This window comes from Dermacentor variabilis, chromosome 4 (assembly GCF_050947875.1).
Source record: "Dermacentor variabilis isolate Ectoservices chromosome 4, ASM5094787v1, whole genome shotgun sequence".
Lineage (NCBI taxonomy): Eukaryota > Metazoa > Arthropoda > Arachnida > Ixodida > Ixodidae > Dermacentor > Dermacentor variabilis.
The window spans coordinates 23,814,093-23,839,367 of NC_134571.1; the positions used below are offsets into that span (position 1 = coordinate 23,814,093).

The window sequence follows — 25,275 nt, forward strand, 5'->3', positions numbered from 1 at the left end:
GGAACGAAAACGGGACGCAAGGGGCTGGATGGCTTGAATATCAGCTGTTTTTGCTATACGGCAACAAGACAAGTCATTCCGAAGGAGCTGAGGAGCAAGTTTGCGACACTGCCCCTTCCTAAAAACATGCACCCAAAACATAATCAAGCTAGGAGGGCAAGAGCTAAGAATATGGACCGGATCTATTCTAAATTAGAAAGAGCCTTCTCCGTGGGTACTGCGGGTCCGGTAGGAGGAGTCACCACAGATCGCTGGTGCATCAAGAGCAGGCGATCAATGGACTTTCTGTTCGGCACACGGAAATTGCAGAATTGGAAGAGGTGGCGGTCGCCATGGCAGCTTCGCATTCTAATTCCGAATACATCATTATCGACTCGAAAACTGCATATAGAAATTACACGCGGGGCCAAATTGCACCGCTAGCTCGCAAGATCCTGAAACAATCTGGGGTCTTCGCTTCGCGTAAAGAGCTGATTTGGGTGCCACGTCATAAGGCGTAGAGGGAAATGAACGTGCACACACTGCCGCCCGAGCTTTTTTCCCCCGGTTTCTCTCCTCTTCCCTCACCGAAGACTCGGACTTTCCATTGACTTATGCAGGTGTATTACAGCACTTGCGCTTATCGTGATGAAAATATTTGGGCCCCGCTATCGTCTTCTCAGACTCGCGCACGGCGGTTAGATCCTTCTCGTCCGCTATCATATCTGAACAGGCGAACAGTATTGTGATTAAAGCACTTCAAAGGACTAGGGAGAGCAGCGAAGGAGGATACCAAATCTCGTGGTTCCCAGCCCATCTAGATTGCTCAATTAACCCGCTTGGATGTAATCCTAACGAGCAGGCTCACCGGAGAGCGCGCGATTTCACGCACTGCGCTGTCGCGGGTAGCCAGGCTTGGAACGAGGTCAACGTCCACAAAGATCCATTATGTACTTTCCACGAAATTGTTTCCCATTATCGACTAGGCAGGAGGACATTTCCACCCCCTCACCCCAAATTGAACAAACCTCAGGCTACCACACTCAGACTCCTGCAAACTCCTCGATCCCTTAACAAGATAGATCCTGAACACTCACAGTCGTGCTCCAAATGTGGTCGTGACTCATGCTCTTTTGACCACATGCTCTGGCTGTGCCCAGCCCTTAACGCCTCTCCACCCATCACGAAAGAACAATGGCAGGAATCTCTCAAGAGCAGCAATCTCCACATTCAACTCCAGGCTGTCCAGAGGGCCCACGACATTGCGGCGGGGCTTGATCTCCCGGTCCCATCGTGGGCGGAGCCACCGACTTGATCTTCGGGAGCCTTCGGTTCTAGCTACCCAAGACCTCAGTCCCTCAGGACTCAAATAAAGTTCTTGTCATGTCATGTCGGACAAGGGATTACATAAAGCAGAAGAATTTCATTGACGGAGATTACAAACTATGTCATTTAATAACCCAGTCAAGCTACATGCTATCGAGCGACAATCCTTTTCAGCCGAATGTAAATTCTGCGGGCAGAAAGCAGATTGGTACCATATGGTATGGGCCTGCCAGGCTAATAGTTCCTCGGACATTATGCAACAGCCAACGTGGGAAGGATGGGAGGCAGCTCTTTCCAGATCAACCCTCGAGGACCAGTAAGCCTTCGTGGAAGGAGCCAGGGCGGCGGCTTTGACAACGGAATTCCGGAATAAGAATCCGACAACCCTTCTCATAACTCTCCTCCCCTTTTCATGTCAATAAACATTTTCATCATCGAAGAACTTGGTGGAGTATGCGTGTGTGCCTACTTCAGCACTTCTTTTTTAATTTAATTTAGGTTATCGCCTAGCTTCCTTTACAGCCATTTTACAGTTTCTTTTTTTCTGTCTCTCTTTTTTCTTGAATACTTGACTGCTTGGCTGGTCGTTCATTGTGTCTCAGAGAGCACTCTCTTTTTTGTTCACATTTTCCTTACAGTACACGTACACGGGGCCCTGTTTTCGTGGTTTGCTCATGGCCGTCAGGTTCTGACTGGACTAGCCTCTAAGCGACCCTCCCTTCCTTGCGCTCTCTGCGCCCTCTACCTGGGGTCCGAATGCAGGGCGCGCGCGGGTTCTAATCCCCCTAGATCGATCCCCACGGATTAGCCGCCGGGTAAAGGAAAGGGGGTCCACGGCCGAGCTTTAGACTGCGACTGCAGGCTTGCGCGATCATCCGTCTCGAGGCAGGTCGGGTCAGTCGGCAGCTGCTTCGTCCGTGTGTGTTTGTGTGTGTCTAGGCGTTTCTTTTGTTGAGAGAGAAGGAGGGAGCGACTATCCATTTAGCAGTGATCGTCGGATTATTACTATAAATTACTCCGGGTGGAGCATTTCTCATTTCGCGACGACGGTGCGGTAAAACGACCGACGCCCATGGGAAGGAGCTCCTGTAATCCTTTCATCGTCCTGGCTTGACGGTTGCAGCGAACATACATCATCGCCAGGTGTGGCCGGCACACTTCACTATGCGTATATTCGACGACTTGCCGCGCTCGCTGTCTGCTAAGGCGAGCACTGACGACGAACACCCGGATTTTACTTTGAGTAATCTGGTGTCGTACGAGTACAGCGAGCCATGTGCGTGAGAAAGAACAGCGCGCTGCAGTGTGACGCTGCAGCGAATAAATTTCACGAATGCAGCGCTCCTTTTTGGAAGTTTGTGTGTGCTGTTAAGAGAAATATGTAACATATACGCTGTGCGACGTCTGCGAAACTCGCATGATTGGAAAGCGGCATATATGCGTGTATTTTTATTGCCTGTCATGCAATGCAATATCTTAACCGCCGCGGGGGCTTGCTATGGCGATGGATTTGCGCTGCTGAGCACGAGATCGCGGCTTCGATCGGCCACGGCGACTGCACTTTGTTGCGGGCAGAATTCAAAAATGCTCGTGTACCGTGCTTCGGTTGCAAGTGAAGAAATCCCAGGTTGCCAAAATTAATCCACAGCAATCCGCTACGGCATCGCTCATAACTTATAATTTAAACCCCCCAATTTAATTTAATACTACAATATCTTATTGGCTATGAAAAACGCTGTCTGTGAAAGTTTCTCCTGCGTCCTGACCTTGAGTACTATTCTGTTTTACAGGCATGTATAAACTACCTCAGCAATATGGACTTCTGCAGACATGAGCAGGGTAGGATGAATAGCTGTGCTGGTAAACGAATGGCACGGACAAAAAGAAAGAGGGAAGAAATAAACTGGCACACGCTGTCTTTAGCCATATCCGTATGAACCAAAACAAGCTAAACCAAACCTGCAGGGCAGGCTTGGTTGTTAACCACGCTTTGCCATCGTCGTGATGCAGTCGATGCATGTACCATTGCTCGCGCTGGCATACAGCGGAGCTTGCATGATGGCAACAGCCCGAAGCGGAACCACGGGGAAAAGCGCAGGCGGTCAGCGCCATATGTAGCACGAAACTGCGAATCGTTTCCGGATGCGTCCTCATGCACATTGAAGCTCATCTCCGGGATGGGGCGGGGCGATCGTGATCGAGCAGGACTCACTGCGAGGGGCTGCCCGTTCGCCCATGGCTGTCCGAGCAGTGCACGTCGCGCGCCGCACACTCTGCATCCGTGACGCATGGGAGGACTGCAGAAACGATCGAGGGCTGTGCTTACTCCAACGCCAATGTTCCTGGGAGCGAAATTGGCTTTACCCGCTGCTAGCAAAGAATGCTTCGCTTGAATAACTTACGAGGCCATTTCTACAAGAGTAACATTCCTCGTTCTGTTACGGTTCGAGTGAAGACTTGTCAGGACGTGTGAAACGAGCCATGCCTCTGCCCTGATTCTGTTTCTACGTGGTTATTACGAGTGATGGATCTAGGATAGCCGCTCCATACCCCTGCAGTGGTTCTTACAGCGCAAATGTCCTAGAATGTCGCGCGACGCGCGGCACTCGAAGCCTGAACAGCAAACCGTCTGTTCACAGACATTACGATCGTGCTGAGCTCGAAGGAAATTTTCGCCGCTTCGCAAAACGCACAACTGGATTGGATAAACTTTATTAAAGGCCCTGCAGGACACACGTCAGCGCGCAGTGGGCGCCTCCCACGCAGGGACCGACAGGAAGTACCTGGCGGCCGCTTCGCGGGCCTGCTGGACTGCCCATTGCTGGTCTTGGAGTAGCGGTCTTTGTAGGGACTTCTCCGCACTTGTCCGAGGTGTAAAGTCGGGCGGACAGTTTCTACAGCACGTGTGCGAGAGTCGCCATGTCGCCGCACGAGGGGCACGCGTCGTCAGGGTAGACGTCCGGGTAGATGTGTAACGTGGCCGGGTTGGGATAGGTGTGTGTCTGTCAGAAGCGTAGCGTTAGCGCCTGCGGCCTGTTTAGTTTGGGGTGCGGGGGCGGAAAGAGACATCGTCCCAAGTAAATATGTTTAGTGATTTCGTTGTATGTTACTTGGGCATCCCTGTTCGCCTCCAACTCGTCGAGACGCGGTTGCCCGGGGGTGACGGCGCGGTCGGTAAGCGCGTGCAGCGTCGTGGGCTGTCTCGTTGAGGTAGGGCGGGGCGCCCGCGATCCGACCCGGCGGGCGGAAAACCCGATGAAGGTGTGGTGCCTGAGTGTGCTCGGATCAGCGCCTCGGAGGACGCGTAACGCCTGGTCGGAGACGACTCCTCTCTCGAACGCTTTGATGGCCGGTCTCGAGTCGCTGAGTATTACCTCTGGCTTGTCCTCGAGCATTACCAGGGCTATGCCACTTGCTCCGCCACCTCGGGGTCACGTGTGAGTGCCGTGACGGCGTTTAGGGTCCGCTGTGAGGACGAGACCGCGACCGCGGCGAAGGCTCAGTTGCATCGGTAGGCGGCGGCGTCCACTAAAGCGACGTCGTCCGATTTCTTGTCTACGCGTTTGAGGAATGCGGTCGCCCGGGCTTGGCGCCTGCCTCGATTGTCTCCCGGATGCACGTTTCGCGGAATGGGTGTGATCGTGATCAGGTCGCGGAGCTCGCGGGGAACCGGCGTAAACTCCGGTGGATCCTGGGTGTTCGGTAGGAAGATGCCGAGCTCGCGCAAGATGTGGTGGTCCGTCTTGGTGGTCGTCACTCGTATCATCTGCGCTCTCTCCTGAGCCTCGGCGATCTCTTCGAGCGTACTGTGCACCCTGAGCTCGATTAGTGGATACGTCGGCGTGGTGATCGGAAAACCGAGGGCCCGCTTCACTACCTTTCGGATGAGTGTATTGAGCTACGAGACGTATAGTGGGTCCTGAGGCCGTGGTGACGGTTGGCCACTCTGTATACGTACGAGTCGTATCGCGTTGTCTGTCTTTGTCACCAGCATGTGGACCATTTGAATGTTTGATTCGCCCGCCTCGATTATCATTTTCAGTACTCGGATGTAGTCGACCCGGGGGATGGGGCGACCGTCTCTGGTGCGGATGGTGATGTTACGCTCGGTCGGGGGTTCCCTCCCCTTGGGCCTTTTGTCTTGTCGTTTTGGACAGTACAGAAGCAGCTCCGATTTGACGGAGGAGCACTTGAGGCCCGTGTGGTCGAGGTAGGACTCGGCGGTTTCGACTGGCTCCTGCAGAACGGATTCGATAAAGCCGTCCGACCTCGCGGATCACCAAATGGTGATGTCGTCCACGTATACCGTATGGTTGAGGCCTTGTATTTTAGAGTGGCGTTCAGCGAGCACGATCATCACCAGGTTGAACAGCGTCGGCGAGAGGACGGAGCCCTAGGGGGTGCCCCGTTGTCCGAGCTCAACTTCTTCCGACGTGAGGTCTCCGGCACGGAGCACGGCCTTGCGACGGATTATGTAGGAGCGGACGAACTCGTAGAACCGGCGCCCGAACCCTAGGTCCACGATCGCCTTAAGTATTGCCGAGTGCTCGATGTTATCGAACGCCTTCTCCAGGTCGAGGCCGAGTATGGCGCGGGTGTCCCAAGTGGCCCGGCGTCTACGATCTGGTGTTTCAGGAGAAGCATCGTATCCTGCGTCGAGAGCCCGGGTCGGAAGCGGACAAAGTGCCTCTCTTTTCCAAGCGTGACACGCAGCCTCGGTGGTCTGGCGCTAAACGGTTGTGAATTAACGCTTCCTTATGTGCGTGCCTGCATAACTGGCATTGCCGAGGACCGGCCCATACCAACACCTCCCATACGCGACGACGTCTCTGCCATAGCTGCGGAGGTCACTATTTACAGCGCGTGCACATGGCGCTCTATTCGCCCATATCGCGCGACCGCGTGAGAGAGCAGGACACGACGCACGCGGAGAGACTGGCGCCGGGCACGTACACGGTGCTTACGAAAAGCGAAGCCCCATTTACCCTCGCCCTCTTGCTTGCCACCGCGACGAAAGCGCGTGCAGCTTGCCAGTGCCGTCGCCTCTCCTTTCGTGCGAGGAGCTATAGGAGGCTTTAATTAAACTGGCTGTCGTGCCACGGCCGCCCGGCTCGTAAATCGGCTGTCGACGAGCGCCTGGCCGCTATAGCCCAGCACAACGCGTCTCCGATGTCGGGCCTAATTAAACTCCGCTCAGGCATCCGCCCCGGCTGCCGCGGGACGGCTACCCGCTACTCGCTGCAGAAGATGGGGACGGGGAAGGGAAGGTGTTTCCCTGTTGTTTTGCGCTGTCCCTAAAAGGCCTTCATATAGCTCGCCGCACTCGCTTCCCGCGGTCTCTCCAACTTTCTTTCCCGTTCTTCTCCCGTGAGCGTGGTGTACATCCCCGTGACTGCTATGCCCCGTCCCGCAGGCCCACGCGCGCTGGCTCAGCCAGTGGCCCGTACCGCAATCCCCACTCCTCTCCCATAAGCTCCTCGTTTTCCAGCACGCTGATGGGCGGAGGAGAGTGCGATGGAGGCACGAGGAACGCCGCTCGTGAGCAAGCATGCGCTGGCGAGGCGTTGAAGAGCTCTTCAGTGGGTGCCACTTATCATTACAGCATCGCGTCATCGGGTCAGTTTAGGGAGCGCCGCGCGTCGCTCCGGGCTTCAAGGGGTGTTTGTGTATGGGCTCAGTTCCCGCGAAAAGCTTTCGCGGGGCTCTTCCTCAACCATTCTGTGTGAGTCATGCATGGAGTTAGGACGATCGCACTTTCCGTAAGTGGTGTGCGCGAAACATACTATGTGGCGCTGCCTGGACTTGACTACGTCTACCCAGCTACCAAGCTGAAGATATCTACCCAGCTCTCGGTCTTCTGACCTCCTTGAAACCCTTGGATTCAGGGATAGCAGGAGGAAAGCAAACATGCCCGCAATAGAGATTATTATGAGGCTATTGGAGGTTTGGCGGCAGAAAAGTAGGGAGCGCACAAACAACGGAGACGTACAAAAACAAAGTTCCTAGTGTTAGTTCAGAAAGCTTGATGCGGGGAATGCTTTGTGCGTGCGTGCGTGTGTGTGTGCGCGTGCGTGTGTGCGTGCGTGTGCGTGCGTGCGTGCGTGCGTGCGTGTGTGTGTGTGTGTGCGTGCGTGCGTGTGTGTGTGTGTGTGTGTGTGTGTGTGTGTGTGTGTGTGTGTGTGTGTGTGTGTGTGTGTGTGTGTGTGTGTGTGTGTGTGTGTGTGTGTGTGTGTGTGTGTGTGTGTGTGTGTGTGTGTGCGTGCGTGTGTGGTCGGCATTAGGCAAAATAAGAACAAGAGCTTGTTGCCGCAACCCACCATCCTGTTTCAAAGGGGACCGTCTATGATATAGAGCAGAAAACTGTTGCTTCGTCGGCGATATCCACAAGGGACTTTCTCTTCTTAACCGTTCCCTTTTATTTTTCCCTTCTCCCAGTGTAGGGGTAGCCAAGCTGGCTCAGTCCTGGCTGGTTAAGTTTCCTGCCTTTCAGTTATTCCTCTCTCTCTCTCTCTCTCTCTCTCTCTCTCTCTCTATATATATATATATATATATATATATATATATATATATATATATATATATATATATATATATATATATATATATATATATATATATATATATAACGTTTACTCGTTTTATTTACTGTGCGACCGTTTCTCTGGTTTCTGTAGCTGCATCTACGAGGCTCTGAACATGGCCTGACGTGACGAGGAAGTCGATTGCAGACACGGGCGACAAAACAGACGCACCAACTGTCGCCGAAGGTACGATCTTCCGAATTTACTCGAATTCATTGCTTCTAAATATTGCTCTTAAGCAAGTATATGAACGTGGGTTAAAGCAATATCGGAATAATTTGGTGTTTGTTGGTCTTGTAGGTAGGCATTCTCGCTTGCTTGCGTTCACGTGTAGTCTTCGGTCTCTTCTGATGTTGACGTGTGACACGACGTATGAAAACATATACATAGTTGAAAAACTGCACCGCAAAATGTTTATTGTTACTGCTGCGAGGTACCAACAAGGGAAACAAATCATTTATTGTGGGCCTGCAGGAATGTCACAATGTCAAAAAAGAAAAAAGAAAGTTCACATTATAGAGTGTGGTCCTAAGTAATGATGTGGAATTCTGTTTCACGAGCGACAGAATAACAATTAAAATGGAAATTTTATAGCCACACTGGTGCGGCTCCTGGTGCGTACTTAAGTTTTCGATTTCGAACTGCTGCCCTGATGGCTTTATTTGTGAGCTGCTGCTGAAATGTTTAAATCATGGTTTGAGGGCCTGAAATTCAGTTACCCTTTGTGCGTAACGGACGAAACGTGTATCCTTATGTAATCCCCCTAGCATGATGTTCTTTAAGGAAATAAACTGAACTGATTTACCGAGTTCCAGACAGAGAGAAAGAAAGCAAACGTTTTCGCTTTGGTGTATGTGTAATGTTGTCGTTCAGTAGCGTTCACCTACGTAGCAGAAATAAAATATTTTCTTGTCTACACTTTCTTCTTCTGTTTAATACTTTGTGCCAGTGACTTCATTCTATTTTTATGTTTAACAATGACGCGCACGCTCGGATATTATTCGCACGAAACAGCGACAACCCTCGAAAGAAAGCATGAGTGGGGGGGGGGGGGGGGGCGATGCCCTCGACGTGGCGTGGCGTCGAGGCAACGCCGCTCTAACAGGCGTGCCACCATCGTCGCCGAACACTCTGTCCTCCAGCGCGTTGCACGGCATCACGCGTTTGCCACGTGCCGCCGAATTAAGGCTGATCAGCATCTGGACGTTTTTTCTTTCATCCCCCCCCCCCTCTTTGGATGAAGAAATGTATTGACCCTTCACACCGGTGGCCCATCGTGTCACGCTCGCGCTGACTAGAGCAGGCCCTTCCAAACCGCACCGAGCATTGCCGCGGCTCACAACAGCGTCTGTGTTACCAGCCGAGCAGGGGAGCATCGACGCGCAATTTAGCGCATAATTAAAGGATCGCGCGCGCGTTAGCGGTTTCGTCCCCGTCCGCCTGTTTAGCGCCTCCCGGCTCGAAGCGTCGGCGCTGAAGCGCCAAAGCGGGAACATATTGCCACGTCGCCGAGCTGCCGGTTTTGCCTTCGTTTCGGTGGCGACCCGGTGCCCGACGCAGCTCGGGTTCCGATAATTTGTCTCAATAAAATCGTGCAGCGCTGGGGAGGCTGGAACTGTCGTCGGATTAGAGCTGCAAATAGCTGTTACAAATGACGGCTGTTGACCTTACAAAAGAGTCTGCTGCACCCCTGACAATGCTATTCCTCTATAGGTGGTTGCATGCGTTTAAAAAGACGGGAAGGAGTGTGGGAGAGGTTTGAGTGTAGTAAGCGAAAAACGTCAAAAGATATACGAGCGAAACACATCAAAAGATATATGACAAAGTGACGGCGTCGCTGCATACAAATTGCTTTCTATTCACACATACGTGCAATTAGTTGCTCACTGTGCACCGTGTGAGATTGCATTAGGCACACCCGCGAACTTTTCTGCTTTTCTAGAAATAACGCTGAGCATTATGGATCTCAGCTCACGTCATGCTGCCTGAGCGGCAGCTTAAATTTATGTCTTCAACCATTGATACATTTCTGTTGTAGCTAAACCGTGTTATTATTTAATACTATGTGCACTAAATATACGGTAACATGTTCTTATTTTTGAAACTTAATATAAAGTGCTCAAATTTAGCAGAGAGGTCGCATTTTATTGTTGTGATTGTTTAATATAGCACTTGGCACCGTCACTTGCCTGGTTTGTCAAGAAAAAAAAAATAAATGAATGCAATGTTACCTTCGTCAAGCCTTTCGAAATACGTGGTATCCAAAACACGGCGGCTACGACGTCCACTGGTCGCTTCTAGATCGTGCAATGTGTAAACAATCATGAGGAGCGTAGGCGAAGGCAAATCCTGAGTTTCTCTAGAAAAACCAGTCAAATATTAACGTCAAGTGTTACACTGAATGAACAGAACCATAAAATGCGATCTTTCTCATGAGTTTTAACAAAACAAGAAAAACGGTGAGGACAAAAGTTTCTAAAGTATTTAAGACAAAAACACAGGGCACCACACAGTTATGTACATGACGTCACTATGGTAAAAGCTGTCGATTACTCCATCTACAAGGGACATCAGGGGCGCTATAACGTAACACTATTCCAAACTTTTCTATTCCAATTCTGCTATCAGCCCTCCGTGATTCGTCAAAAACTTTTTTGGACCACCCCCACTTCACCTGTCTGTCACGCGACGTCACGAAAACCGCGATACCTCCCCACCTGATATGATGTGTACACACTGATTATGCATGATTTGACCTGAAAAAAGAAAAACAGTTCTTTCTGAATTGACGCCTTTTCGCCATTGGCCCCCGGGGGTGAAATGGCGAAATTAGCCCCCGGCTAAGTTTTCGGGCTGCACCCACTTCACTTGCCTGTCACGCGACGTCACAAAGCCGCGAAAACTCACCGCGTCAAAGTGACGTGTACGCATTAAAGATGCATTAATATGCCGAACAAAACTCAATTTTCTTCTGAATAGCCGCAGGCTACCCCGTTCAGAAAGGAATAAAAGATAGCTGCCGTCAATCGCTCAGGCGCTGGCTACTCGCACCTGACAAAGAGCATGGGTTTATTTGCGTATAATAAATCTTCTTGCGTGGCCATGTAATGTTTTCGAGCACTGTCGGCACGTTTACGACCTCATTATGCCAACTTTTTTTGCTGAGGATCAGTTTCAGTGTCATTCTTAAGCTTCCGTTGCATGCCGCTGCGATTTTCGACCAGCCACCGCAAGCTAAGTAAGGGAAAGCGGACCAATCGCGTACGCCGGCACCACCCTCTTCATCCGGTTATCGATTTTCAGTGCACTGGCTCTGCCCCATCGAATCCCTCTCCACTTGAGCGTTCTTCTCGCCTCATGTCAGCCAATTAGAAACCACAAGCCGCTCAGTGCAGGCAACGTTATTAGTTTTTTAAGCAAACAAAAGTGACCTCCTATGAACGATCAGAGCGTTTGATTTGTCTGTTCAGACAACCCTGCAGGTGACCGCCCGGTGCTTGCGTCGGTGGTTACGCATATTTGACGTCAGGAGAATGTAATAAGAACATATTGGAATAGTTTTACATTATAGGGCCCCAGTTCCGATCCGTCTGCTAGGACACATTTGCCACGCAGTCGCACGCCCGCCTTAACTCGTCATCTTGCTTTCCTGGCCTGCACGATTAAGTGATTTCACCTCGTGTCACGTGTTTTGTGCTACGCCAGCGGCAGCAACACCGTGGAGCCAAAAACGCTGAGTCTTTATCAGCAGACGTTGATGACATTTTCAAGAAAGCGAAAGAACTCCATGGCATTCTGTACTGACGTAGGGTCCACGTGTCTTCCAGATGAATGTACGCGGCGAGGAGGAGAGCGCTAGTTAGAACTGTAGCAATTAAAGGCGAGAAAGAAACCTCGCACTCCTTCGAGTTCAGAGTGGTTTAGGGGGCCCCCCTTAAAGGGCCTCTCACTGTAGGCTTTGACAACGAAGAGTCAAGCGCAGCGCATAGTTCACGCAGTGACTTTGGCTTTCACACTTTTGACGATCGTTCCCTTCTAAGTATCGAGTGGAAGTACGGCGCGAAAACCTATCTGAAATTTCAAACGAAAGCCTGCGTGCTCTTCCTCTCGAGGGAGCATCGTCCCAGCGAGAGAGCCAAGGACACACACCGCACGGGCGCATGTCTCTGCGTAAGTCGTCCTGCGTACAAAGTCACCGATTATGGCACGTCACCTCGATATATATTTCAATGCAGAACGCGCCACCCCGCTACTGGCAGTGCGCCGCGCAACAAAATGAGGAAGAGAAGTAAAAAAAAAGGAGGCGGGGCTCGTGACGTCAACGTGACGCGATTCCTCAGCTCCGGTGAGAGAGGGAGAGAGAGAGAAATAAAAGACAGGAAAGGCAGGGAGGTTAACCAGACGCACGCCCGGTAGGTATATAGGCTCGTAGGGTGGGCAGGTTGGTAGGTAGGTAGTTAGGTAGGTAGGTTGGTTCCCGCCTCACGTCGTTTCAGGCCTATTCAGTTAAATAAGAACATATGTTGCATGTCCGTATGGTGAACCAGGGTCCCTCTGCGCAAGAACCGCATGCACGAAGCTGTTCTACCTGATGATTCCATCGCTGGGAGCAGAATTTGGTTTGGGTGCTGTAGAAGTTTGTTTCTTGAAAATTGGCTACAAGTCGTGAAACTTCAAAACTAAATTTGAACGCTACTTTTACAAGTTGGTGGAACTGGAAACAAAACACATCTTTTAGTTTTATCAACTTCATTTCTTAGGTCGTTCAAGCCATTAATGCAGATATGACAGTTTATAATTCAATTCTAGCAGCTGCCTAGTTTACGTAGATATCACAAAACTCAAAATCGGAAAACAGCAGTACGCTAAGAGCCTGCGCTATAAAATGTTTTCTCCGCTTGAGACGCTCTATAATCAATATAATTTTCGTATATTTTATAAATGTTATTGTTGCTCAGTTGGAGCTGCAAACATTATTATTTTTGTCGTTTTTTTTTAAACTCTTTCTTCATGTTGGTATCCAGGTATCCCTGCCTCAGACTTAAAGCCATATTTGCGCAAAAAACTTAGAGGGCATTGGCAACAGAAGTGGGACACCGAAACCTCTAATAAACTCCATTTCATCGAACCGCAATTAGTCAATTTGCCACCGATATCAAAAATACGGCGAATCGAGGTCATTTTCTGTCGCCTTAGGATAGGTCATACGTATGGCACGCACTCTTATCTCTTGACCGGTAGTGAACCTCCCATATTATTTTACCACTGATTTTAGGCCCCTATACAGCCAGGTTGCATTGTTATAGCCAACCACGACGCCATTGGTCATTATTTGCACCACTGACTGCATTAAAACATTGCTTGGCGCTCTTTGGCCATGACTGGCCCTTGCGCCATAAAACATCACATATCATCATCATTCATGTTGAAAAAGGGAGAGAATGAAAGGCAGGAAAGTTAACCAGGTTGCACCTGATTTGCTACCGAATTCTATGGGACGGTGAAGAAAAAATTAATGAAAAAAGGAAAGTAATAAGAGATGATGCACACACGCGCAACCGCTCCATTAAAGGCGGTCGCTGACCACATCTTTAAAAAGTAGCAAAGCTGCGGTGACTTACGGTCGAGTACATAATCCCAATAACGTTTTTTTTTTTTTTTAACCAATCTGTCGTCCAGTGCTTGTAAAGCAAAAAAAAAAAAGATTTATTTTTTCCTTCATGACATTTCATACAAGATGACTTTTTTTTTTCTGGTGAACGCATGCAGCAGATTTCATTCAAACTGGCCAAGCTTGGGTAATGCGAGCACATATGCTTTTCAGGTGTAATGCTTGAATCAATAGTGCTATATATAGCTAAAGCTTCATCTTGAAGCCGCAGAAAATAATTAGTGACTGGCTACACGCAATCCTGCTTTCGAAACGGGCTTTGACTTTATGTTCTTGTTCTATATATATATATATATATTGCATCTTTTGTCTCACGAAACTGATGCAACGTCGCGCAAGCCACTACGATACAAGCCGTGAGTCGATCGTGCATTAAGCGCGTGAGAGGGTATCGTGCCGAAGTAAAAAACGCGTATACCCGACGAACGCGTCGGCTGTCGGAAGCTTTTTCTTTTATTTTTCTTAAACTCTATGAAGTAACACTCAATTATGACGATAAACGCTCCGCATCGTCATCTGCTTTCGTCGAGATCGGACGACGTGCCCCCGTTCCGTACTGATGGCGCTGTCGCTGTCAGAGCGCTGCAGGGTCTTTTGTGAGATTTGCAGTGGTCATTAGGATTGTACTTTGGTTAGCAGTGTCCGCTTTGCCTCTGTTTTATTTCCACAAACGCACTCGCTCTTTCGACGAGTAATCAGTAACGCTGAAGGAGTCACAATGGGGCGGTGAAAATGGACAATGGTATCGTCCTATGTAACCACGACGGCGTGACAGTTGCCTTTGTGCGGAAGCCTTTGTGCGAAATATATGCCTGCGCTTTCGCAGGGATGTTTAAGTGAGCGGGGAGATCGAATGTCGTCAGACAGCTTTTCATCATTTTCTCCTCCTTTTCGTAATTGCGCACTTCCTCTCCAGCCACAACGGGTGACGTTTGACACGCCCAGTTGGTCCATATGCTTAGCTGACCTATTTTTTTTTCTTTCTTTTTTTATTATTTTTAAATGGATTGTTCAGTTCTTGGCTGTGTTATGTGATGCCCAGATTGGGTATCCCTGAAAATTCTGAGCTGAATTCCATTTCTCAAGCGCAATCCGTACTGGATGCGTAGAAGGTCGTTTACTTTAAACTAACCTGGAGTATAACAGTTCACCTTTGCATATACCAAGCCTTTTTCCCAACGGCATCCTCATCGCGTCCGCTCTTAATGGTGTGTCTCTGAATAGGTGACGCGGCGCGAATCAAATTAAGGGAGACACGGAAGGGGTTCTCCATATCTCACCATATCCGACATTCTATTCAAGGAAACTGTGGCAAATAGGACAAACAAATGAAGGAGAGAGGGAAACAAGGCCTGCGTGGACTTTCACGCGCATCATGGTGTATACGCCGCCCAGTCACAAGCCCCGTGTATACGATACCGACAAATTCGGGTCATATATCAGCCAACATGTCTGGATGCGCCATTCTAAATTGCCACCTTACGCTTTTACACGATAACCGTGTCGAGATGGGCGATGCTACAGCGTCCCCCAACTTTCGAAGGATTGCAACTTGGAAAGTTTGCATGAAGCCGGCAAACTCAAATAAATAAAGAAACCACACCATAATCCACAACAACCAGTTTCCTGCCCGGTGAAGAAATTGGGCCCTACTTCGTCAAGTTCGTGTAAATTACGCTAAAAGCGCTCGTATAGAACAGCCGGCCTCAGCCCACGCAGCTGACACTCAGAAGATCATTCTAGCCTGCCGAGCGTACTTGAGATGGGAAGAGTAGCTACACGAAGACTCCAGTTTTGCCGTATACCCGAACGCAGCAAGCCGGCCGGGAGCTTATCGAGCAGCGGCGTTTATACCCCAACGCTGAAAGCCGATTCTGGAGAGAAGTTTCGGAAGAGATGACGACTGTTGATGTCGCTCGTGAGTAGTTTGGTCTCGGGCACAAGAAGGCGTGAGGCGGCTCAGAGATCGTCTCCGCATATCAGGGCTCGCCGATGCCTCCGAGGAGGAGCGCTGCCTCTTTCCGCCAGCGCGCACGTGCGTCACCCGACGCCCCTGATGAAGACCGCGTCGCCAGCGCGGTTTCCATTTCCTGGCTAACTTGTTGGCTCAAGCAGGGGTGCCAAGCCAGGCATTTCGGAAATAATAACAGTAATAAAAAAGGAAAGTGGGGGGGCGGAAGGTGTGAGCCAGTGAGGAGGAGGGATCCCGAGGCGGGTAATGAAGCGTAGCCTGCGGCTTGATCGATGATGGTTCTCCGCTAGCAGACCGCGCGGGCCGCTGGTTTTTCGTTCGGAAGGGACCCGTGGTGTTGCCGCCAGTGAATCGCGCCGGTATAGCAAGTGCGTGGCACGAATCTGCGCGTTGACGGCAACAGGCAGCACGGGAAAAGCAGATATTTCTGTTATTTCTTTCTTCTCCTAACTGACTTTTCTTTTTTATTTTCTATATCTTTTCCTTAACTGTCAGCGCTAAAGACCGGCATGCGCAGATTCGGATGTATCGAAATGTCTTTTTTCCTTCTGCTTTTTTCTCCCCAGGTCGACAAGTTTGGGTGTAGCATACGTGTAGCTAGTTGTGCTGAAATCAGGTTCCGTCGGAGCGAAGGAATAGAAAAAAAAAAGACGGTGCTAAATGAGCTGCGCAGGAGCAGGAGTAATTCGTCTTTTGATACTGCTGCTGCTTTTGTTCGCGGGCGGCGGCGGCGGCGGCGTTCTCAGATTTCGGGACACTCGTTAACTCCAAACAGCAAACTACTTCACACGAACGCTGCAGTTGTAGATTATACTTTGTGTAGCTGTTCCGCCAAAGTTACAAGCGAGGCTGGAAATGCTGACGCGAGGCGAGTTTCGGTGTGTGTCTTGCACGTGGCGCCTCGGCGTTTTGATGGATGGCGTAGGCCGTCCACGGACGACGTTGCTGGGATAAAATAATAAATGAGAAGATGGCTTTACCGGCATAGATGTCAGTGTGTGTAGGTCTGCAGTTACCAATATTTCGGCCGCACCCACAGCTCCGCTGGGATGTCGATGGACGCCTGCTTTGGTTAACGTGAAATTTCTCAACAAGCAGGCAAAACATTATTTCGATGAAATTAGTTCAGAACAGTGAAGTTCGCCTGTATTGAACGTTACAGAAGCATGTATTTTGCGCGGCACGCAATAAACGGAGTGTGCAAACTAAATCTCTCTGATGATCTTATGCGATTGCCTTCGCTGTACTCGTTGTCTAGACGTCAATACATTTATTGCGCCCTATAAATAAGTAAACTAATGATATTTTGTTACCTGGTAACTAATATGGCAACTGCAGAGCTAATGGGTTCGTTTAGACACAACCGAAACAAGCATCTCTGATAACCTAACTTTGGTGGACTATTTTTAGCATCGAAAGTAGCCCTCGAAATGAAAGAAATGCTACCTAACAATAAGTTCCTCTCGAAAAAGAAAATTGAAGCTGCGCATTAAGCTATCTTGTCCGCGTTCATAAGTGCCCTCTTTAATTGCTATCACAATATAACTGCGATGGCAATTATGCGGGCGCTTGAGGCGCATCCACCGTCAATGCCGTCGTACTATCCAGCCACTGACGACGCATTCGCCGCTTGGGCGCGGAACTAGGCTAGAGAGTCTCCAGGGAGGCGGAGTGCGTTTGGCTGTGAAAACGACGAAATGAAGTAGACGCTCCGTCAACGCTCCTCAGAATCAGCTCGGTGGCGTAGCCAAGGCGGGTGCCCTTCCGCAGCTGGCGTGGGCATTGTGCGTACGCGTACTACAAGGACACTAGCGTTCCTGCTGAGATGCTGTGTGTACGCGCTCTCCTGAGTGGAACTGACAGTAAACGTCAAGCTAACGTTACCTAACATTTCACTGCAGCACGCCGACGGTTTCGCGTCGGACTCGTCTCGTGCACCTGCAACGCCTCTGGCGGCGCTCCTCATCGCGTCAGCATTGTGAGACGCCTGGTAGCTGCCAAGGCGCTGTTCCTTCTCCCCAGCAGCAGTTGCCTTGCGTGCTGTGCCGCGCCATCATATCGCAACTGCGTATTAAAACACATTCCGAAGGAGTTTAACCGAAATGCTAAACCTTCATATCACTGCGAATGATTCGCCCTTTTGAAAGTTCGAGATTTCTTTTTTTATTGCGATAGCAATTATATGGACACTCCTGGCGCATTTCTGCCGTCACCGTCACTGTTATGTTCCGTGTAAAGTCCAAGCGCGATAACATCGTCGCTGCGCGCCGTATGAAGTATGCGCGAGTGAAAGCATGCGAGGGTGAGCCGATAATGGTGGCTTAATCTCGTGCGCGCAAGGTAGGAAAGCGGGAAGGAAGCGCGCCGTCTTCCGTCGCGAGCAAGGTACCGAGGGGAGAGGAAGAGTGGGGGGAGGGGGGTACTTTGGCGGCGGCTGTGTATGGCACGGCCGCGCAGGCCCTATCTTGAAAGCGGTCTGCGATGGCGGCAGAGTGCGCCAAGTGCTGATAACTTCGTATGTGCTGTGTTCTCGCCGCTTAGTTCGCATTGAAGCCAGAGGCAGCACGAAAGTCAATTCGCTCGCTGCTGCTGCCGCGCTTTCTCACTCCAGCGTTTTGATAGCGAGTGCGCGCGGTCATCGTGTGAGATGTGTTATGTTTGCTTGTGCGCGCGCGACACCATGCTTGTTAATTTAGTAAGTGAATGTTTACAAGTTTATACGGCCGATGAAACTACTATCTTTACTTGGTATAACTGACTGCTAATTTGCTATCGCAATCGATGTTTCGCCTTTCAGGCCAAACTGCGACTTTTGTTTCAGATCAAGTAAATTTATATTCCTCACTTTCGAATTCCGTTTATGGCTAAAACCACTAACTTACCATAATTGCAGCATCACATATGAGCAGATATCCAGGCAATAGCAGACTGTGTAGGGTCGCCTAGAGTGCCTGGAGTCCTCTCGGCTATACTCAGCCACTCATAGAAATTATCTTCCATCTTAGAGAATATATATTTTCGCCAGGACCGAGCCATTCTTGTATTGCAAAACAAAACATAAACAAAAAAATGAATGCCGCTAGTATAGTAGAGCGTGAAGGGCGGTCACTCGTGTTATGTCTTTCTTTTCTTTCTTGTTTTTGTGGTTGTTGCTTGAGAGGCTGCCCGAAAGCTTTCCCTATTTGACGCGACTAACATGATCTGTGACGCTGTTAAACTAGATTTCATTCATTTTCTCTAAGGTAGCATATAAAAGTTATTTCAATGTTTCATTTGTACACAATGCAGACGTAATTTGCACGTATGTTTGGTCGTGTTTGTTTTCTCTGTTATATTACTGCCAATGTGTTGAGAAAATTTTAGAACGTTTCACTCGCTGCCTTTTTACGGTTGTTTAGTTCAACGTGTTTCTGTTGAGATCTTTCTAAAAGTGGCTTATTTGCTTGGCATATGTTGATAACCTTAACTCTTACTACTTTTACTTTTGTCCTATTATCTGCATACTAGAAGAAAAGAAAAGCATCTGATAGTCTGAAACTATCTTTTTTAATATCGTGTTCGATCAGATTCGAAAATCCCTGTTTGCACCGGCCATATTGGGGTACTGAGTCTACCGTCGGTACACTTTTAAAGCAATATATATTTCTTCAGCTACTTCATCCACTTTTTCGGGTGACAGAGGTTTAGAACTTCAGCCGTTAAGATTAGTAGAATGCCGCATGACAATCCAGTTCAATGAAGCGCAACGGAAAAGAGCGATTGTATGCCAACAATGCGAGAAACTGCGCGTTGTGCCTGCAGACCCTCTAAACACCCTAAAGCAATCGCGTATTGTACCGCCAAGCTGGTACACGCGTAGCGCGACGCTGCGCGGCTTTGGTGAACCAAGATCCGGATGAATTAGAATCGTTGTTCGATCCTGCCTTTATTTCACTCGAAACGGAACAGAAAAGCAAGCGCACAGCGGATACAGCAGTACAACTTTTGACTTGCTCAAAACCCTGCCGAAATATATGCGACTGGGGGCGTCAGGAAGCAAAGCTACAGAAAGGGGGGGAAAAGTAGTAGTAATATAGAAGGGTGGAATCGATCATCGATCTTGAAAGTCCGGCCGCGACTGAGAACAAACGTCCTTCTTCCGGCTTTCCTTCGGTGTTATCTTTTTCTTCTTCCCCCCCCCCTTTTTTTTTCTTTTTGCATCGCAACTCCTTTTGTGCATGCGTCAATGTAGCTGTGCGTTTCATTTCACTCTCGCTAATGCGGACTGACGGGTCTCGCGCGAGTCTCCATTTTAATGCGCTCTCCTCACTGCAGTCGCCGATAATGCGCCGCTTCAAGGATCTCTGAAATCCTTGAAACACTCGAGATCTCGAAGAGAAAGGGAGGAATGGAAGGGGAATAAGGGGCCTGTACTTGAATGCGAAGCTGAAAATGACCCACTGTGTATATCATGGCGCTAGAGCGAACCCTTCTTGTAATCGATGGAAGAAAAGTTTGAGGCGGTCGCGTTGCGCGAAGGTTATGACAATGCTGGCAGCTGCTGTCGGATCGTATGTGGCGATTTGTACCTGACGGAGATACACAGGTGATCCGCCATATTTCTTTTTAATGCGAAAGCATTATATGCCCCATTTCGCAAAAAATCCGTCGGCGGCGTCGGCGTGACCAATCGATGGTACCAAACATGGCCGACGGCGCAAAGAGTAGAAACACGTCAAAAAATGCTCGGGCTGACGTCGACTTTATCAGAGACGTTCCTGTGAACAAAGTAAATTAATGGCTTTGTAAAGAAAATGTGCTATTTTTCGGTCTGTATGGGAATCGAGCCCGGGCCTCCGGGGTGTGAGACGATCGAGCACGCTTCCCCGACGACACGGCGGCTCCACGGTTCTCGCTGACTGAAGGTGTGCCTACTGTGTGCGTCGTTGCACACGTCGCAGCCGTCTTGCTTACTGAAGGTGTGGCCTAGTTAGTGCGTCATTGTGCACGTGACGGCGCAGCCTATGGGGAGGAGGGCGGGGCCACGTATTGAGTGTATAAGATGAGCGCGCCGCCTCTAGCGCGTCACTTTCTCTTCGGATTTCATCGGTGCTGTGTCTACTGCGATGGACTCACGACGCCACGTCATCAGTGTATAAAAAGAATCTGTATGTGGTCAGTATATACACAACCACACACACCAAATCAGCAGAAAGAACTTTAAACCCGCCGCGGCGGCTTTGTGGCTATAGTGGTGGGCTGCTAAGCACGTGGTCGTGGGATGGAATCCCGGCCACGGTGGCCGCATTTCGATGGAGGAGAAATGCGAAAACACCAGGTTATGGAGATTTACGTGCACGTTAAAGAACCTTAGGTGGCCCAAATTTCCGGAGTCCCTCACATACGGCATGCCTCCTAATCAGATCGTGGTTTTGGCACGTAAAACCCCACAATTTATTTTTTTTTTTTAGAAAGAACTTTAATGTGTAGAAAACATCAATCGAAAACGTTTCACCAAAGGGACGCTAAGCTTTCGTATGCTCACACGTAAACAATCTTAAGTGTCTCTGCCGAATTTTCTAACATCGTTTTTTCGTGAGGGCCTTGCTCCTCGCCTGCTGATTCGTTTAACGCCACGTATTCGCATGTGACTACTTTCGCTTCACTGCCTTTAAGTGTTCCAACACTGAAAACTGTTTGCGTCTGGGAGCTGAAGGTCGCAAATTTTGAAGCGACAGTTCGTATGAATTAAGAGTTCGGAAAGGTATTAGCACCGCGCTGACAAATAAGTTAGTTAATGGAAGAGTTCGCGGGGTGACAGAGCGGCGCCCGTGCGCAGACGCGAGGCTTTGGCGCAGCGAAGGGCTTTCTTTGAAGTCGACAAATTTGTGCTATACCTTTTGTGTAAACTCACACAACAACATGACGTCCGATAGATTACGTTTAATCCGTTCGTCATGCATATTTCTCTTTTCTTTTTTTTCGTTGCTTTCGATTTCGCTGGTTTTTCTCTTGTCAGTGTTCTCTGAAAGCGGTAAAGCTGAGAGCGATTGTTTAGAAAGAGGGCCCGGCGTTGTAAACAGACAATCCACTTTCTTTATTGTAAATAGCTTTTTACGAGTTTGTGTGATCCTTGAGAGATAACTACGGTATCCAAGAATAACAGTAACTGTGCCATGTCACCAATCTCGGAGCGATCAGTTACCAGTTACTGCCGATGCTGCATTCGGTGCTGTGCAGGTTTGAAGCCTCATGCTGGATGTATTCGCGGCAGTGTGTTCGCGGCATCGAAAAGCCTTTGCCTGGCTCTAACAGCATTCGGTGTGGCCGTATCGCTTCAGCGCGTCGTACCGCTCGTCGTTTCCTTCAAAGCAAAGCGACAATGGGGACCGTTTACGTATCACTGTACGAGCGCACACCTCGCGGGTGTCTTTCCGGCTTCCCGAATTCTTAGCGCAGCTCTATTCAAGAATGGCGCCAGCTCTTTATGCAGCGTGGCGTGGTTGAAAAGAAGGCGTCGCATCAAAGGCTTTTCGGTGATGTAGAGGTGCAAGAGGAACACTCAGCACCGGTGAAGTACGTGAATACCGATAGCGGAAGGTTTGCTTTCACTACCGACCACGCGTGCTTCCTGGGAAGCTCCGTTCGTTGCCGAGGCGAAGTAAGAACGGTAAAGCGCTGTTCTTAAGCTGAGGCTGGAAGCTTCACTGCGGTGTGCCGCCTTTGCGTGCTTTCGTTTGTTGTACAGGTATGCGTGAGTACTAGCGAGAGAGCGTGCGCGCTTTGCGTGCAAGCACGCGTGCGGGATCGCTGTGCCCGTTCCTTGTTCTGCATTAGGCTTCCATAACACAGGTGACAATGCGTTGTGGCTTCTGGCTCGCTGGTTTTCTCACGAATGTTCGTCGATCCGAAGAGGAAAGGGGAGGCAGTATTAATTTTGCAAGTAAACAGCAAACAGAGCAGAGCAACAGTAGTTTAGCAGTTTCTCTGTTATATAGATGTATACAACTGTATTTGTTAGCGCAAAAGTTTGTCGAAAATATACAGCCCACTGCACGGGTAATCGTACCTCGCTCCAAACGCATATAGCACTCTCCGAAGTTTTGGATACTGGCGACGAAGGCCTTCTTGACATCCCTGAGGCCAGAAGCGCCGGGATGCTATTAAGACCCTGCACAAGTATTGCAACCAGACGTGGACACAAGCCGAAAGACCGGCATATAATTATAGTAGCTGTTAGAGATTTTTTATCGTCCCCGAGTGGGCCTTCCCTAATCCATTCCGTCTGAAACGTATCTTCCCAGATAAGCATCAGGACGACACGCGCAAATTGTGCCAGGAAGGACCAGCAACTCTCCAACGCATGCTGTGGGAGTGCAATGTAGTTATAGGAGGGATGGCAGTTACTCCGGAGACCCTGTCGTCGAGGTGGGCCGCCGCTCTGCGCAGCTCAGACCTCGGAATCCAGACGTGGGCAGTCCAGCAAGTCCGTGAGGCGGCGTTGACGCAGGGCCTTGACGTTCCTCCGTGGGAGACCTGAGCCCAGGTGGCGTTAAACCTTGCCGTACGTACAAGAAAGTTGTATCCATCCATCCATCCATCCATCCATCCTAGTGGGCCTAGCCAGGTGACGTTGACTTTACTCGCGTCTATTGTGGACGAAATAAAGTTGTTCCACTCACTCACTCATCGGACTGATTCTGTCCACTGTCTGAAGCTCCACGATATCTCCGCTACAGGCCCACTCAATTTAATTGCGGTAGCATTGATATGCACACTCCAGGTGAATTTTCGTCGTCGGAGTTGCCGTGAGGTTCCGTATAAAGACCAAGTGCGAGAGGACAGCCTGCAAAGGCGAGCCGAGAAGGAGGGTGGTTTGATGCGCGCTGTCCTCCCGCGTGCCCTATGTTGGAGGTCACGTGTTCAGGTGCTTGGAAGCTGGCGTAAGGGTAGGCGGGTGCAAATACAGGGCGAGCCGAGATGGCTGGTCCCTTCATAGGCGCTGTTTTTCCGGGTGCCTGGCGTTGGAAGTCGCGTAATCTCAAGTTTCGGAGACCTATTGAAGTGAGAGACAGCGCGAAGCGTTCGCTTCCCTCTGTTTGCGATCTTCATCACGCCAGCGTCGATATAGCCAGTGCTCGTGGTCATCGAATGAGATATACTCATGTTTGCCTGTGCACGATGTGACAACGTGATCTTTAATAATAATAATAATAATAATAATAATAATAATAATAATAATAATAATAATAATAATAATAATAATAATACCTTTATTGCCAATAATCAAATCAGTACATTCACACAGGCCTGCCAAAGGCTTTGAAGGCTTGAGCGGAAGCGCCTGGCAGGCAGCAAAACCATACACGGTACATTAATAGACCAGTTATAAGCAGCGAATTCAAGTATAGAACACCAAAAAAGGTTATTAGAATTTATACAGTGAGTGAGTGAATAAAATTTTATTTGGTCCAGCAAAACGCGATGAAACGCGCACCCGGCTAATCCCACGACGGGACCGACAGATCTAGTCTGCCGGCCCGATCGCGGGCGCGCTGGACGGCCAGGATTTGGTCCTCAAAGACGGGACTTCGCAGGAGCGCGTCCCACTCTTCCTTGGTGAACTTCGGGCCCAGCGACTCGCACTCCCAGAGCATATGAGGGAAAGTAGCAACCTCACCACAGGCCACGCAAGAACAATTCGGATAAATCTCGGGATATATGCTGTTAAGGGACGCCGGATTTGGGTAGGAGTTCGTTTGCAGGAGTCTGAGTGTGACCGCCTGCGGCCTGCTTAGCTTGGAGTGAGGCGGCAGGAAAACCCTTCTCTCTAAGTAAAAGAATTTAGTGATTTCGTTGTCCGTGATACGAAAGTCTCTGTGTCCGGGGAGAGAGTCTCCCGATCTGAGAGCAGCACGGTCGGTAGAGCCACGCGCAGCCTCGTGGGCAGACTCGTTGAGGTTCAGAGGAAACCCCCCCCCCCCCCCCAATCGCCCCGACGTGTGCCGGGAACCAAAGGATCGAGTGTACGAAGGTGTTGCCGTATTTGGCGCCTTTCAGGATTTGAACTACCTGCCGGGCTACCCGGCCTTTCTGGAATGCCCTGACGGCGGCTTTCGAATCGGTATACACCCTGTCTCTCCGACCGTCTTGCATGGCGAGTGTAATGGCCACTTGCTCGGCCACCTCTGGGTTCGTCGTCCGGACGGCAGCACAGTTGATGACTTTGCCCAGCGTGTCCACGACGGAAACCGCAAAAGCTTTGCCGTCTCGGTATGCAGCTGCGTCCACGAAGCTTGCTTCGATTTTGTCATTGTTTACTTGCTTTAGTATATTCAATGCTCTTGCCTTGCGCCGACCTGCGTTGTGAACGGGATGAACGTTGCGGGGCAAAGGGCCGACCACGACCTTCTCCCCTATTTCTCTGGGGATTTGGGTGTTTTCAGCCAAGTTCTTGGTAGGTGCGAGTCCGATCCGCTCGAGGATACGCCTGCCGGCCGGCGTGGTGGACAGCCGAGTTAGCTGGGCCCGTTCCTGAGCCTCGGCTATCTCCTCCATTGTATTGTGTATGCCGAGCCGAAGGAGGTCCTCGGTATGCGTTCTGACGGGCAGCCCGAGGGATCTATTGACAAATTTTCCAATGAGGGCATTAAGCTTTTCCCGCTCGGCTCTGAGCCAGTTGTGCATGGCCACCGGGTAGGTGAAGTGACACAGCACAAAGGCGTTGATGAGCCGAAGCAGGTTGTCCTCCTTGAGGCCACGATGTC

General features: G+C 49.9%; 1 protein-coding gene across 1 annotated transcript in view; it reads left to right on the forward strand.

The window, feature by feature from the left end:
- LOC142578813 (uncharacterized) overlaps positions 1-25,275 on the forward strand; it is an 87,124-nt gene that overhangs the window by 15,132 nt on the left and 46,717 nt on the right. Inside the window, exon 2 of the mRNA XM_075688408.1 lies at positions 7,980-8,072. The gene's annotated coding sequence lies outside the window, so the exon portion shown is untranslated. The remainder of the gene's footprint in view (positions 1-7,979; positions 8,073-25,275) is intronic.